General features: G+C 46.7%; 1 long non-coding RNA gene across 1 annotated transcript in view; it reads left to right on the plus strand.

Annotated features, from left to right (window-relative positions):
* LOC144164053 (uncharacterized) overlaps positions 1-13,477 on the plus strand; it is a 113,059-nt gene that overhangs the window by 34,545 nt on the left and 65,037 nt on the right. Inside the window, exon 3 of the long non-coding RNA XR_013321024.1 lies at positions 12,084-12,131. This is a non-coding gene — a long non-coding RNA (uncharacterized LOC144164053). The remainder of the gene's footprint in view (positions 1-12,083; positions 12,132-13,477) is intronic.

Consider the following 13,477-nt stretch of genomic DNA (forward strand, 5'->3'; position numbering starts at 1 on the left):
AGACAGAGGTGGACGCTGGAAGGTTAATAACGCCCATCCTATGGCGACGCTTCTGGCTCTCTCGACAAAAATTCGGCAAAATTTTTCACCTGATCAGCCTTACGTCTGCATTGTACGAACTTACATACCTTTTCTACACACAGAGCAGGTAAAGAAATTAGGATTGCCGCATTCGTCAGTGTATTACATGCCGCTTTATGCATTTATTCACAGTGAGCCCCTGAGCAAAAGGTACGGAAACGTTTTGATGGCTGGTCGCGTGGGCCGGGGTCTATATATATAAATGAGCACATTGAAAGAAGACCACTGATTCTGGTGTATTTGATGACGACGCTGATAAAACTTTGCTTGGACGCCGTTGCTAAACCTCAGACATCAAAGAGTCATTTCCGTCAATCTGCATGCCATATCAAGACAGGGGTGCACTGCCGATTCTCTGGTTTAAGCAAGTTTTCCTAAATGAATATCCCAAGCCAAATGTGGAAGAGTGGAGGATGACCAGGGTATTGTTTGGCGCAGTAACGGGCCTATTTTCACTGCACGTCACTTCAAAATGTCACCTGATGCGGCTAGGTCACTCCGCGTCATGATTCCAAAACGAGTGCGCTGTCTTCCCAGGAGTCCTCTGGCGGGCAGTTGACGGTGTGTGATATAGGCAGACTTCGTCCTTACGTTTTCTGTCGGATTTCCTGACAACCGTAACATCGAATCCTCGCCGCCACAGGTTCCTTTCCCCGAAACCAGTAGAGGGGTCCTCCATAATGGCGAGCCGGTACAGTGTATTATTTTCTGTCACAATCTTGCAGTTCTTGGAAAAACTGAACGAGAAAAACTTTTAAATGGTACATATAGTAGCGAGGCGCTAGCTCTCAATTCTGAGTACGTATTCTTTCGATAGACTAGACACGGCATACCGACCTATTTCCCCACGCGCGGTGCTTTCGTCGAGGACTGCACCCAAGTCTACATCCCTTGCGTCTGCGTGCACCTCTGTATCGGTGGTTTCATGGGAGTCAGCGAGCGCAAGCCAGCTTTCCAGACATTCCGGCTCATGGAATACTTCCTTTTGAGCTTGTTTCAAGCAGAAAAGGGTGCTTGTTTTTTGTTAGGCGCGAGGTGGTTCCGCTATGTTATGACGTCACTTGTCGACGGCAAGTAACACGGTCTTATCTTGGGATAGCATGAGTCCCGCGCGTTTTCACTACGTGTCAACCGTATTTAAAGTACTCTGAAGAGCGTGTTCTTCATCCGCAATGTCTGGAAGTGTCGACCAGAGCGTGATATCATCCGCATAGATGAGGCATTTTAGATCTTTCAATGCCCCTACTGTCCAAGCGAGCGGAAGAGGGGAAGGTTGAACAGAATGGGTGCCAGGACCGAGCCTTGTGGTACCCCGCGGCATGTTCAAAAAGAGCCAACCACCTGTCCTGAAACTCTAATTGAAAATGTGCCGTGTGTTAAAAACGACTCTATAAAGGACATCACACGCGCCGGGCACCCAAGCCAGCGCAGTATCTGTAGGATTGCTTGATAGCTCACATTGTCGTACGCTTTCTTCTCATCTAGGGCAAAAATAGAACGAGTACGACAAGTTCGTCCTTTTATGAGTAGGGAAGTAGAGAACACTTCAATGCCGTCCTTGGCACCGATGTGGGGCCGAAAGCCGATCTGAGAGGGATGGTACCAACCGATGCCCTCAAGCCACCATGTGAGCCTGATGCTAGCATACGATAAGCCAGCTTGCATAAGGTACACGTCAGAGCAATCCGCCGTAGACTGCTGAGCGTATCCGGTGGTTTTCCTGCTTTCGGGACGCCTATGATTTCTGCGTGCTTCCAGAAAGTGGGTACGAATCCAGAGGCCCAAGCTTCGTTTATAGTGGTCAGTATGACCTGAAGATACTTCTCTGTGCAGTTCTTATACACTTAATTCTGTATGCCATTGGAGCCCAGTAACTTATGTGTTCCTGCTTATTTGATAGCTGCCAACAGTTCCGCCATGGTGAAGGGGGAAACAAGACCAGCTGCCTCTTCCATGGTAAGGGGTTGGCCTACCTCAGGGGGAATAGGTGAAGGTCCCCCATAAGACAGAGGAGGCGTGTCATAATTGGGGAAAAAAGCCTTCATTGCCTCCTCCGCAAATTCTTGCAAGGAGAGACCCGATGCACGGTAAGCATTGTCCAAGGGGTTCTTCGGCTTGCGGCCTTGTTCCATTGCCTGAAACGTGCACCATATTGAGGCTGTGTTAGTTGAGGGACCGAGTGAAGCTCACCACTCCATCCAGCGAGCCCTGGAAAAACGTCGTTCATGTCTTCGCGCTTGTGCTGTCAGCTGATTAAGGTGGATCTTGGCACTCTCAGCTGACGGTTGGCGGGCAGCAGTCAGTTCTGCGCGATGGCGGGCGGCCCACGATCGGAGCAGATGAAGGTCAGGCGTTGGTCGGGCTGCATCTACAGAAGAGATGTGCGTTGATGCGCGCAGTGCGCTTTGAAGGATAGAAATCGGGTCATCAGTCTCTTGTTCGAGTGGGGAAAGCTGTGATCTGAACTCATCCCAGTCGATGACCCGGCAGCGTCGACGAAGTCGCGGCACCGGTCCTGCAGCAAGCCAAATATAAATGGGATGGTGATCACTCACCCAGCAGTCGAGCTCTAAGTGCCATGAGGGCGCACCGTGGCCAAGCCACCAAGTGGGGTCCGGAGATTAAGACGGTGCGCGAGGGTGTTTTTGCCGACGAGTGGGGCTGAGAACATCATTTAGGAGTTGAAAGTTCGCCCCCTAAAGGTGTCTTCAACCAGCTGACCTCTACAGCTGTTCCTCGGGCAGCCCCAGGATCCATGCGGAGCATTCCTCTCCACACACCACAATCGGAACTCGTGGGAAGTTGTGGCGGAGATGTGAAAGCCAGCCTAACCGAATTCGAATGGCATGACCACTGCTCGGTCGAGCGTAATAAGATACGAGAATCACCTCTGAGTGTGATAGGCGAACTCGCACAGCTACCACCTCTTGCCAAGCGGTGCACCACGCGGGTAGAGGGACCTGGGCTTGTGGCAACTGTGAACGTACGTATACAATTGCTTCGCCAGGGGGGATGTCCGGACGCACACCCGGCGGTCCCGAATGCTTGGAGACGTATGTGCACTGAACTCCGATATTTGCGGAGCGCAGTTTGTTTCTTGTAGCAGGAGGGCCCATGCAGATAATTGGCCAATGCGCATGCGGTATTACAGTTCACCGAGCTTACCCGTTAAGCTCCTGCAGTTCCACTAGAGAACGCAAGACAGGTTTATAGGCCCTATGGTGCTACTCATCGCGAGATATGAGCCGCGAGCACCGAAGCCTAATGCTGTAGCTGCTTGGACACGAACATCAGGAGCTGCTCTGGTGGGGCAGGTGGAGTTGGTAAGTGCTGCTGGTTGTGTCGCTGAGTCAGTATGGCACGTCTTCTCCGGATGCGCTGAATTTCGGCCTCCAGTGTTGTTAGACGTTGATCTAACGCGTCCAGTGTTTCAGTCTCTTCGGTTAGTGTCGCGTCCATACGGGTGCGTAAATGGCGAGTCTTAGTACGACTGACTTCACTGTAAGTCGGTTTGAACTGTGGGTCATGTTCCTCAATTTCACACGATTGTTCTTCTGTAATGTCGGTGGACAGCGCTGCATAACCATTTGATACTTCAATTGTGGTGACATTCTGTTGGTGACGTGAAGTAGCTACTTGTAGGGTCTGGCGTTGTCGCATAAGATGTGCAGCCTTCCGCTTGGTGGGGCACAGTGGCGAGATAATCTGATGATCGTTTGTCTTGTAAAGTCCACAAGTGAACTGCGATGTCGTCTCTGCCACTTCTACAGCAGTGTATGGGTATGGAGCCTTCATATGTCTGGGGCGGTGGCATTTGTAACAGTAAACTGCAGATGGACGGTACTGGTGACCGTGAAGGATGCATCCATAGTAGTACATGCGAGGCGGTGAATCGGAGGGTCCACTTAGTGTTACAAGAGCGCCCTTTCCCAAGGTAACGGGCAGCAACCACGTGGGGCGTAGAGCACTTGAGGTCTTGTAAAAGGGTGGCCGGGTCTCCTCCAGCATCCACGCCAGAGACAACGTACCGTCGAAGGTCTGTGCCTGAAGAGAGGTAGGCCTGCACCGGTACAGTCAGATCTTTAGAGACCTCCATTGTTTGTAGAGATTGTAGACGGCTGACATCTTCCATACTATGCACCCAGACGGAAATGGTGTTCGTGGGGCGGTTTAGGGCGAAGCCCTTGAAATCACTTGCGTGAAGGTATGCGTCCAAGGTACGCTGAATGATGCGATTAGAGAGCCTGGACATGTCGAAGTTGCACTTGGGCTTGATTGTCATCTTTATGATGAGTGGGATGACATGGACTCCGCCGGACGAGGATTGGAACGAGGTCGTTTCTCCCCCGGTGAGACGGCGATGTTTTTGCTATCCTGAGATGGAGGGTCTGGTAGCCTGTTAGCCGCTGTTCGGAGGACTGCGCCATAGTGTCCATCTGATCACTTTCCAGTAGTGGAGAGGTGCTTGTGCAGGCACTGCAGTGGGCATATCAATTGTTGGCAGCGACGTAGCTGCTGTTGATGCTGCGCCAGCTTCCATCTTCGCCCGATGTTGGGCACGGAGGCGATCGCGGCGGCCGAAGCCTAACCGCCATGCACTTGGCAAGATGCTCACCGGAGAGGCCGGGGGGCACCGCAGCGCCCTCTGAACGTGAAGCTTAGGTGCCAGATGGTCGCTTGTAAGTCTCGAAGCAATAACAGTTCGTTAAAACTCGTGGAGAACGAGAAAATCACCAGAGTGGGGTAGGGCCCGCCTATTTCGATTCGTCATGAGGAGTTTGCGATGAAGCGACGCTAGTACGGGCACAGTGCGAGGAATGTTCGCATGCGTTTCTTATCTCTGGGTGTCGGGAAGTTGCCGCTAGTTGAAGTTTTCGCCGGGTCCGGTAGCACTATACCGCGGTTAGCGACGTGGCCCGAGACCTTTGGCTTTTTCGACGTGACCCGGTATTTTTCACACTTCAGTGTTCAAGGCGATGTTGATGGTGATGGTTTTTGGTTTCATGGGACAAAGCCATCGAAGCGCAAAGGGCGCCTAACAAGATGAGTATAGCAGAGTGATGTTATCTATAACTGTGAAATCAGGGAAACGTAATCTAAACATTTATACAAAAGATTTGAGGTGCACAGGCCAGGATGATTATGCGCGATGTGAACAGAGTTGTAAAACTTGGCCTTTGTTAGAAACTGAAAAACTCGCTTAACAGAAAACAGTGCATTGTCGGCTAAGAAATAGGACAGGTGCAAAGGCAAGTGTTATTTTTATATTTAAGAAAAATGTTTGCGTCGTGTTATCTCGAAACCCTCACCTGTAATTAGGATGTTAACTAGGAATAGGCCCTCTCCACGAACGTATACAGAGGATTTGAAGACGCGGCAAGCAAGTACTAGTGTGTCACGTGCCTGTGGCCCATATGTTGCCTACTTAAGGCTACTTCCGTGTGTCTGCGTTATTTGTCTGTTATGCTGTTATGTGTGTTATCACGACGTTATGCGGCGTCAGTTTTGCCAGACAATAAAGATGTTTTATCTCTCTTTCTCCCTCTCTTGCCTTGTCTGCTCCGTAGGACCAATGCGAGAGGACCTTTAGGATACCCATTGTTCCTAAGCATTTCTGCTTCAGGTGTTTTATGTGGAGTAAATATCAAACTTAATCACGTACCACGTCGAAAAAGTATGTTTTTTCTTAGAGGAATGGAAACATCTTAAAGTTAATCACCGGGATCAGTATGGTACCACACCTCCATGAAAATACAACACACGTACACTTTTCCGGAGTAAGATTAAAGCCATGCTTGTCGGACTAGTCAGAACGTTTAACACCAAGAACCGCGTCATGAGGTAATAAGTAAAGTACGTAAAATATGTGAAATAAACACATTATACTGTAGTTACGGAAGTCTTCAATGCTAAAGTAGAATATTACATCACCCCCCTGAAATTCTAACAGCGCGCAGAAGGAATAGGCAGCTGGACGCCTCGACATAAGTGAGAATCAGCGCGTGGTACCTCCGGCTACGACTTCGCCGCTGCCACGCGGCCTTTACCCCGGCTCACCACTTTTATTTTGGATGAAGGCCAGACGTTGCCGACTAGATACGAAAGTTCTTCGCAATTATTTCAGATTGTACAATGTAACATCGTAAACTTAGCCAACCAGCGCACAAGGCCGTATCCGACACTGCCAGGGGAAGTCGCCATTGAAGACGTACTCCGGAGACGGTTAAACTTGTCCGCCCGAAACCATACGTTTAGGCATGAAGCGAACTAACGACCATTTAGCTTTCGGAATCTGTAAACGTTCATCATCGTCAGCATAGGGACAATGTTCCTCAGAAACAGAGATAGTGTTACGTGAGTAATTTGTGCCGGAGTGGAAACGGCGCTGACACTGCGTTTTCTTTTGGCAGCGGCAATTGTCCGAAGCGTTTCTGCGCCGTTCTTGCATAGCCCTATATCTACCTTATCATTGTGCTAGCCATTACGAGACTTATGAAGAACCGCAAGCATGAACTTGTAGAGCAGCAGCAGCAGTGCATGGACGCACGGGTTGCACATGCACTTGTGCATGCACTTGTTCTGGCACTTGCCTATGCACTTGTGCACGCTTATTTTTTAACAATCTTTTGCGCCTCCTGTGTTTGCGCTTCGGCGCTGTACCCTGGCGTAGCAAGTGAAGACACCCTTCGGCGATCGTAGTGACACGAGAGGCCTGCAGCTCCACAGGCAGGTATAAGCCACCAGGGTCCATGACGTCATCTGGCTGCAGTACTTATAGGCATTGCCAATCCAAGATCCATCACTTTGCAGAAGGAGCAGTGCATGGAAACACCGCAATCACATTTACTCACGAGGTTCGCTTGGTGGGCTAGTTGGTGATGCATATTAACAGAGTTACAGTCAGCTCGATGTCCTGCCGGTTCTAGCTTTCCTGTCCTAGTCTCCGTGCGCTGTAACATTGTTAACATTTCCTCATCCACTTGTGCAGGTTAGGGACAAAAAGAATTGTATTGCACTCAATGTATAACATCACGGCTGCTGCTGCTGCCATGTGAACAGTTTGGGTTTGTTGCTAACAGGTGCATGGCTGCTTGAATTTCTTATTTGAAGGAGAAGACAAGAGACGGAAATACGCCCGGATGGCTGACGAAGAATTGCGAAGTGATGCTTTGAGTGTTCAACTGTGCGAAATGAAAGGAAGCATGACGTGTATAAGAAGTATATTCGAAGAAATAAAGAAAGACGTTGCGGATGTCAAATCACAGAACTTAGAACTCAAAAATGAAAAACGAAAAACGTCTCGCCAGGGGTTGCAGCACCAAAAAAAGCATTAAAGTTTGTGAGAGGAACCTAACACTATGCGAACAATACTCTCGAAGGTGTAACCCTCCAATAAAGCACGTCGTTCATACGGAAGGGGAAAACCCAATGAGGTCGTGAGCAAACTTCGCAGTCAATAAACTATCCAATGTCGCGACAGATATTGAAGTTGGCCATAGAGGACCCATGCGAAAGGAAGTATATCAGGACGTTTTTGGGTAGTTCAGGAGTCGTCGGAAGCGCTACAAGATCCTTCAAAAGGTAATGAAAAAGCGAAACATCACCAACAACCTGCTTGCTTTGGGCGGTGGTAATGACTCGGAATCTGCTACTGACAGTCCTGTGTTCGTGAATGGGCACTTGGGGGTAAGTCAGCCACGCCTGCTAACTTTCACAACCGCCCCAAAGCGTCAAGTCAACTGGCGCTTTGTGTGGACCGGGAATGGGTGTGTCTTTGCTCGGAAATCTAAGGGGGAGTCCTTCCGATCAGATTACAAGTAATGACGACGGTTCTGCAAATTCCTAATTACATGGGCATTCTCACATCTCCCAGCTGAGTGCTCTTCTGCTAGTATGCTCCACCAAAGGTGTTGTTGAACCTAATTTTTTGGAATTATGCACAGAACAATACAATGCCGTTTCTTGTCTGCGCCTAAACGTTCGTTGTCTAGTAACTAAATAGGAACCGTGAAATATATTTATGACAAATTCAGCTTCCAGTTTTGTATAAGTATGTTACCAGAAACTTTGGGTATTTCCAACATGTACCCAATATTTACGGGATACAGTGAATTTTAAATAAATCGAGCGGACAAGCGGTGTGGTAACTTCGCAATTTATGGGTCCAATTGTTCCTGTTGCGGGGAGGTAATCCAAATTACAGTTATTATTGATAATTAGAAAGTGTTAAGTCTACAAGGTCAGAGCACGGCTTCTGCAGTATACCATCTGCCCTTCGGAGCTGTCCACAAATTTACCAATTTTTTAGATGGTCCTCTTGAATATGCCTCCTTTCACCGTTTGCGCTTAACAGTTGGTGGCGATAGCAATATTGATGTTCTTGTGGATAAAGCCTATTCTAGACAACTTGTAAATGGAATGACCATGTGGCTTTAGTAATCCAATAAAAACACCAACACATGTTACGGCAAGCACTTCAACCATTTTAGAATCGCGCATAGCCAACACTGAGGCACCCATTACAGCCGCTGGTACCATAAACTACGATATCAGTGACCAGTGTCCTATATTTATTGACTATTCGAGCTCCACCGGAATGCTAAAGCCTTCATTTTCTGATCACAACTATCAGATACTATCTGACCACAACTGTAAGTATTTAAGGAACAAAACCCTAAATTCTGAATGCATCGGCGTTCCTGGTAAACAGAAGGCTGATGGCACGTATGATAGGTTTCTGAAATATACACAAAATACTAGATTGGCTGTTTTCGAAAAAAACCTTCAAATCCCCGTAACAAGTAAGAAATTCATTGGGCATGATCCGAAGACAATAATTGATGAAAAAACCTCTACATCTCATTTTTGAAGACTGGACACGTGCTCGCATTCATGGCGTTGAAAATTATTAGGAATAAAGGGACTACCAAACCCAGCAAAGCCAAGTCCAACTATTATCAGCAGCTATTCCCCTGAGTTGTCACTTTGTCCTGACCACACATGGAAGATTATAAACGAAGGTCTAGGTACGTGAATGAATGCGACAGATCCGCCAACACTATTGGAGGTAACACGCTTACTCAACAAGCTCTGTCAGAACATTTCAACAAACATCCGACAAACCTCTTAGCATATAAGGCTACCTTTTGCAGCACATTTGTCCATTTAAATTTTAATGTTCCCGAAACAGCTTTTCTGCAGCCCAGCGTGGATGCCGAAGTCTAAAAAACATTTGCTTTCCTTAACAAACTACAAATCCTTTGGCACAACAGCATTCAAATCAGGAAAATAAAACACGTACTTGATAATATTTCTCTCGAGATGGCGCATATCTCTAATCTCTCAATGTCACCCCGGTGTTTTCATACAAAAAATTCAAGTTTTTAAACAGAAAGATCCGTGATAGAAATGGTGTCCCAAGATTCAGGCACATATCTGTCCTCCCGGTATTATTAACGGAATGCCACCGTGATGTTCGTGAAGGCTGCTGAACTGAATCAGTACTGCTAGTAAAAAAAGAAACGAGTTTAAAGAATATTAAACCTAACAAATATTCGCCTTCAAAAACTCATTAGGTACCACACCCATGGTATTCCTTATGTACGGCTTAAATCATACATCACTCGACCAAACCTATCCATCGTTGTGAATGGGTGTGCATCTTTTTTCAAAGAGATATATTGCGGAGTAGCTCAAAGAAGGGCGCTGGGTCAGTTTTTCTTTAATTTGTATTTAAACGTCATTGTGAGCATTGATTAGGGCACGGAATGCATGCACTACGCTGATGGCACGAGCCTGTTTATTGCTTCAGATACCTTGCTCTCGGAATTTAATTTGATTTCTGAATTGTTGCGCTTAACACTTAGCCCAGTAGTTGAACATGCCATCATGTGCTATTGTTTGTTCAAGTACCACAGCTCCCTGGCCTTGTAAAGATGCTATTACAGCTTCTTTCACAGAGAGGCCACAAGATATTACGCACTGTTTATGTAAACTTTGATTTCGTCATCCACGCCGAGGCCACGTAGCGGACGGTAACGGGTCACTGTATCCTTCGCGTGACTGTGTCTAGGCATCGGACCAAATTTCGCCTAAGCACATCGTATTTCCTCTCCGCCCTTCGTTCATTTTATCAGTTGTTGCACTACGACGCTAGAGAGGAGCTGAGTAAAGCGCGTCTCACGCCCACCTATACCTCAGAGAGCTCCGAGAGAGCTTCTAGCGTCATTACCCCCGCCCCCTACGGTAAAGCCGGCACCAGCTACGCCTACCTGCACAACGAGTATTTGAGAATGTCTCGCTTCACAGCGGCCACGTGACATCTCTCTTCGTGCGAAGCAGAATGTATTGAAACGTGGTCATAGGCTGCGCCTAGAAGCGAAAATGATGTTAAGGGTGACAAATAACCATAAGCTAAGAACACGAAGAATTGGGTGGATAAAAAAGCAATAAAAATTAAATATTGCACCCGGTAGGCTTCAAACCAGTTCGTCAGCGTCAGGAGCCACACCTCTGCCTCGACGCCACAGAACCCGAGCCGCAGGATCGTTTCAGCATGAGCTCAATTGAGTAGGTCACGAAATGACATCCCTTTTGTCCTGTCCGGGTGGTGTTCATTGAAGCGTTTGGAAACCCGCCTGCAGAACACGGTGCCGCCGCCGCTTCGGGACGAGCTAACCATGTAACAATATAAAAAAATCAGCGGGCAGGCTACTTTGGTTACGATTACCTGTGTAGTTTTCAGTAGCCCTCCAAAGGAGTACTGGGTCGTACCTGCGGTTACTTTCACACAAGTTTATGCTGATGAGCCACTCCGTCAACGGAGTGCTAGGAAGAGTATTTCGAGAAACTGTAATATAATGTTGAAACTTATCCGCGTCCAGTAATAATTCTGAAATATTCTATTTGATTCTCGGAATTGCCGCGTTGCATCTTTTCCTTAAGGGCAATGCCCCATTGTACAGTCATTGAAACACTATGACGATACATTTCGAAAGTGGACATATATTTCTAAGGGTTACTATGTTTAATTAAGCGTCCACTCCTACATCTTGAAGGCAAAATTTTTGACTGAAAGGCTAAGCATCTTAGCTGTTACAAAAATGGCCAACGCTTTCACAGGTTTCGGCTGGCAGGGAGCTTCTTTTCTGCGCTTACTTTTGTATATTACCAAGAGATTCCTTTTTTTGGCAACCTTACTTTTGCTTCGCACTATTTATTTATTCATTCCAAATGCCTACACCATGCATTGGGAATTTTCGCAGGGGGGTTAATTAGTAATCAAAACAACAAAAACTCACGCAAATGCAACATAGAGAACAGGGTTAGAGGTTTGTCTCGGTAATGAGAACACAGCAGAACATAGCACCAGAGGGTAATTCAACATAGCAACAATATATGGTCAACACAACAAAAACGTTGGCATGCAGGAAACACTTTAAATAGCAGCCGAAACATTCGGTAAGCGCGCAATTTCAGTCGGGAGCATGTTTCAATCGTTAATGGGAAGGTATAATTATTAGAAATTGTTTCTTTGTGCCAACACGTAATTCGGCATTTCTAGGTATTTTGTTATTCCAGTTGATCATATCCTAATGGTATGGACAAGCTTGAGTCGACCACATTTTTCTTCGCGAGCATAACGTTTCCCACCCTAAGTTATATCGGATGACTGAGCTCCTTATATCATAGTTGGAGTTACCTGAGACAAACCCGTAACGACTACTAATGATAGTATTAAGAAAACCTAATTGAAGTGACGACATAGAAGTTGAAAGTGTTTAAGTAATGCTATATCTACGTGATAAATGAAAAGGGCAACGAAAAACAGTTCAATTCAGAGAGCGGGCGTCCTACGCTTCAGTAATTTGTGTATGAAAATGAGGTTTGTTCTTCCTTATCCCTCACAGTTTCTAGACCTAGAACCGATGCTATCCTACGGTAGCTGAACATGTTAATTAAAATGGATTTTTAATGTTGCTGTTTTGTACAATACGTTTCAGATGCTCAAAGCGGAGCTCCGAGGACTCTACAAGGTCAGGCAGTCAAATGTGAGTAGCAAATTGTTACGTTAGTATTCATTAATGCTTTCCCATAAAACGAACTGAAACAAAACCTAGTAGCGTCATACATTGACGACAACCTGGCTTAAAATTGGTGATAAAACTGTCTTGATACAGGTGTCCAGTATTTTTCTCGTACTGGTTTTACAGAAAACACTCTTTTTTAGTCTGCCCATACGTGAAATGGTGAACCCCAAAATGTTGCCGGTCAGCCCACTTTTTGGCGGTTTAGGGAACTAAAGAGCGGCGAGGGGGATGAAAAGGATGCATAGACACGCGGACTGTTACAATATTATTGTCAGCAATATAATCGATATAGGCAAACAGAACTGAACGTAGGCCCGTGGCCTGGGGAACACCTGAGGTTTCTTCCGAGATTCCTCATGCTTCAGCGGCACAAAAAACCAACTTTTCACAGCCTGAAAGGTATGCAGCCAGCCATTTAAAAACCGCATTGTCTACCAAACAGTTGTGATTTAGGATGGGATACGTGATCTAACGATTTCGATAAGCCAAGAAGTACGATATCGGTTTGTTCGTAGTTATCAAGTGTCAAAGCTAGATCACGGAAGTTTCTGTTGGGAGGTCCAGTAGAAAGGTCTTTTCGAAAGCCATGTTGGCTTGGATTAACTAGACCATCTTCTTCAGAGTAGCCAATATGGGCTTATGGATTACGTGGTCTGTGATTGTATCAGCTGTAAAAGGTAAAGTAATAGGTCGGTAGTTTAGGGAACAGAGCTATTACCAGACTTTGGTACCGGTCTAACTTTCGCTATTTTCCCATTCTTTTGGACTATCTAGCAATCTTGGTAAATTAAAAACAAATTTTTTGAATCCTATTCCGCATACCTCAACCGAAATGCATTTGGTATATCTTCGGGGCCACAAGATTTCTTAGGATTAAGGGTTCGCAATCAACAAAGTATTCCGGATCCAGTTAAGGTTAGTTCAGTGGTGGTTTGTAGCTTCAGTGGTTGTCTTACATCGGTTGGTGTCCCGCCATTCTCTCATGTGTTGCAAACGGGTTTCAGTCACGCGGTCTACCTATCCAACTGCACTCCTGGAGCTGCGCTAGGGTCACCGCATACCTCCAGACAATACACCTATGACGGTCGAACATGCAAAAGGTATGGCTCCACGACCCCCCCCCCCCCCCCAGTGCTTCGTACACAGCTGCCAGCATAATTCTCCTACCTTCGCTAGGATTCTGGAGGATGACGTAAACGAGTGGCTGGATACCTAAGCAGGAGTGAGTGCATTTAAGCGGTGGGATGGCACCACAACCTACTAGGTTTGTCTTTTATCTCACCGATGTAGCCAAACCTTGAAAGGTT

The sequence above is a fragment of the Haemaphysalis longicornis genome, unplaced genomic scaffold (assembly GCF_048455015.1).
Source record: "Haemaphysalis longicornis isolate Haplotype H1 unplaced genomic scaffold, Haemaphysalis longicornis Haplotype H1 scaffold_13, whole genome shotgun sequence".
NCBI lineage: Eukaryota > Metazoa > Arthropoda > Arachnida > Ixodida > Ixodidae > Haemaphysalis > Haemaphysalis longicornis.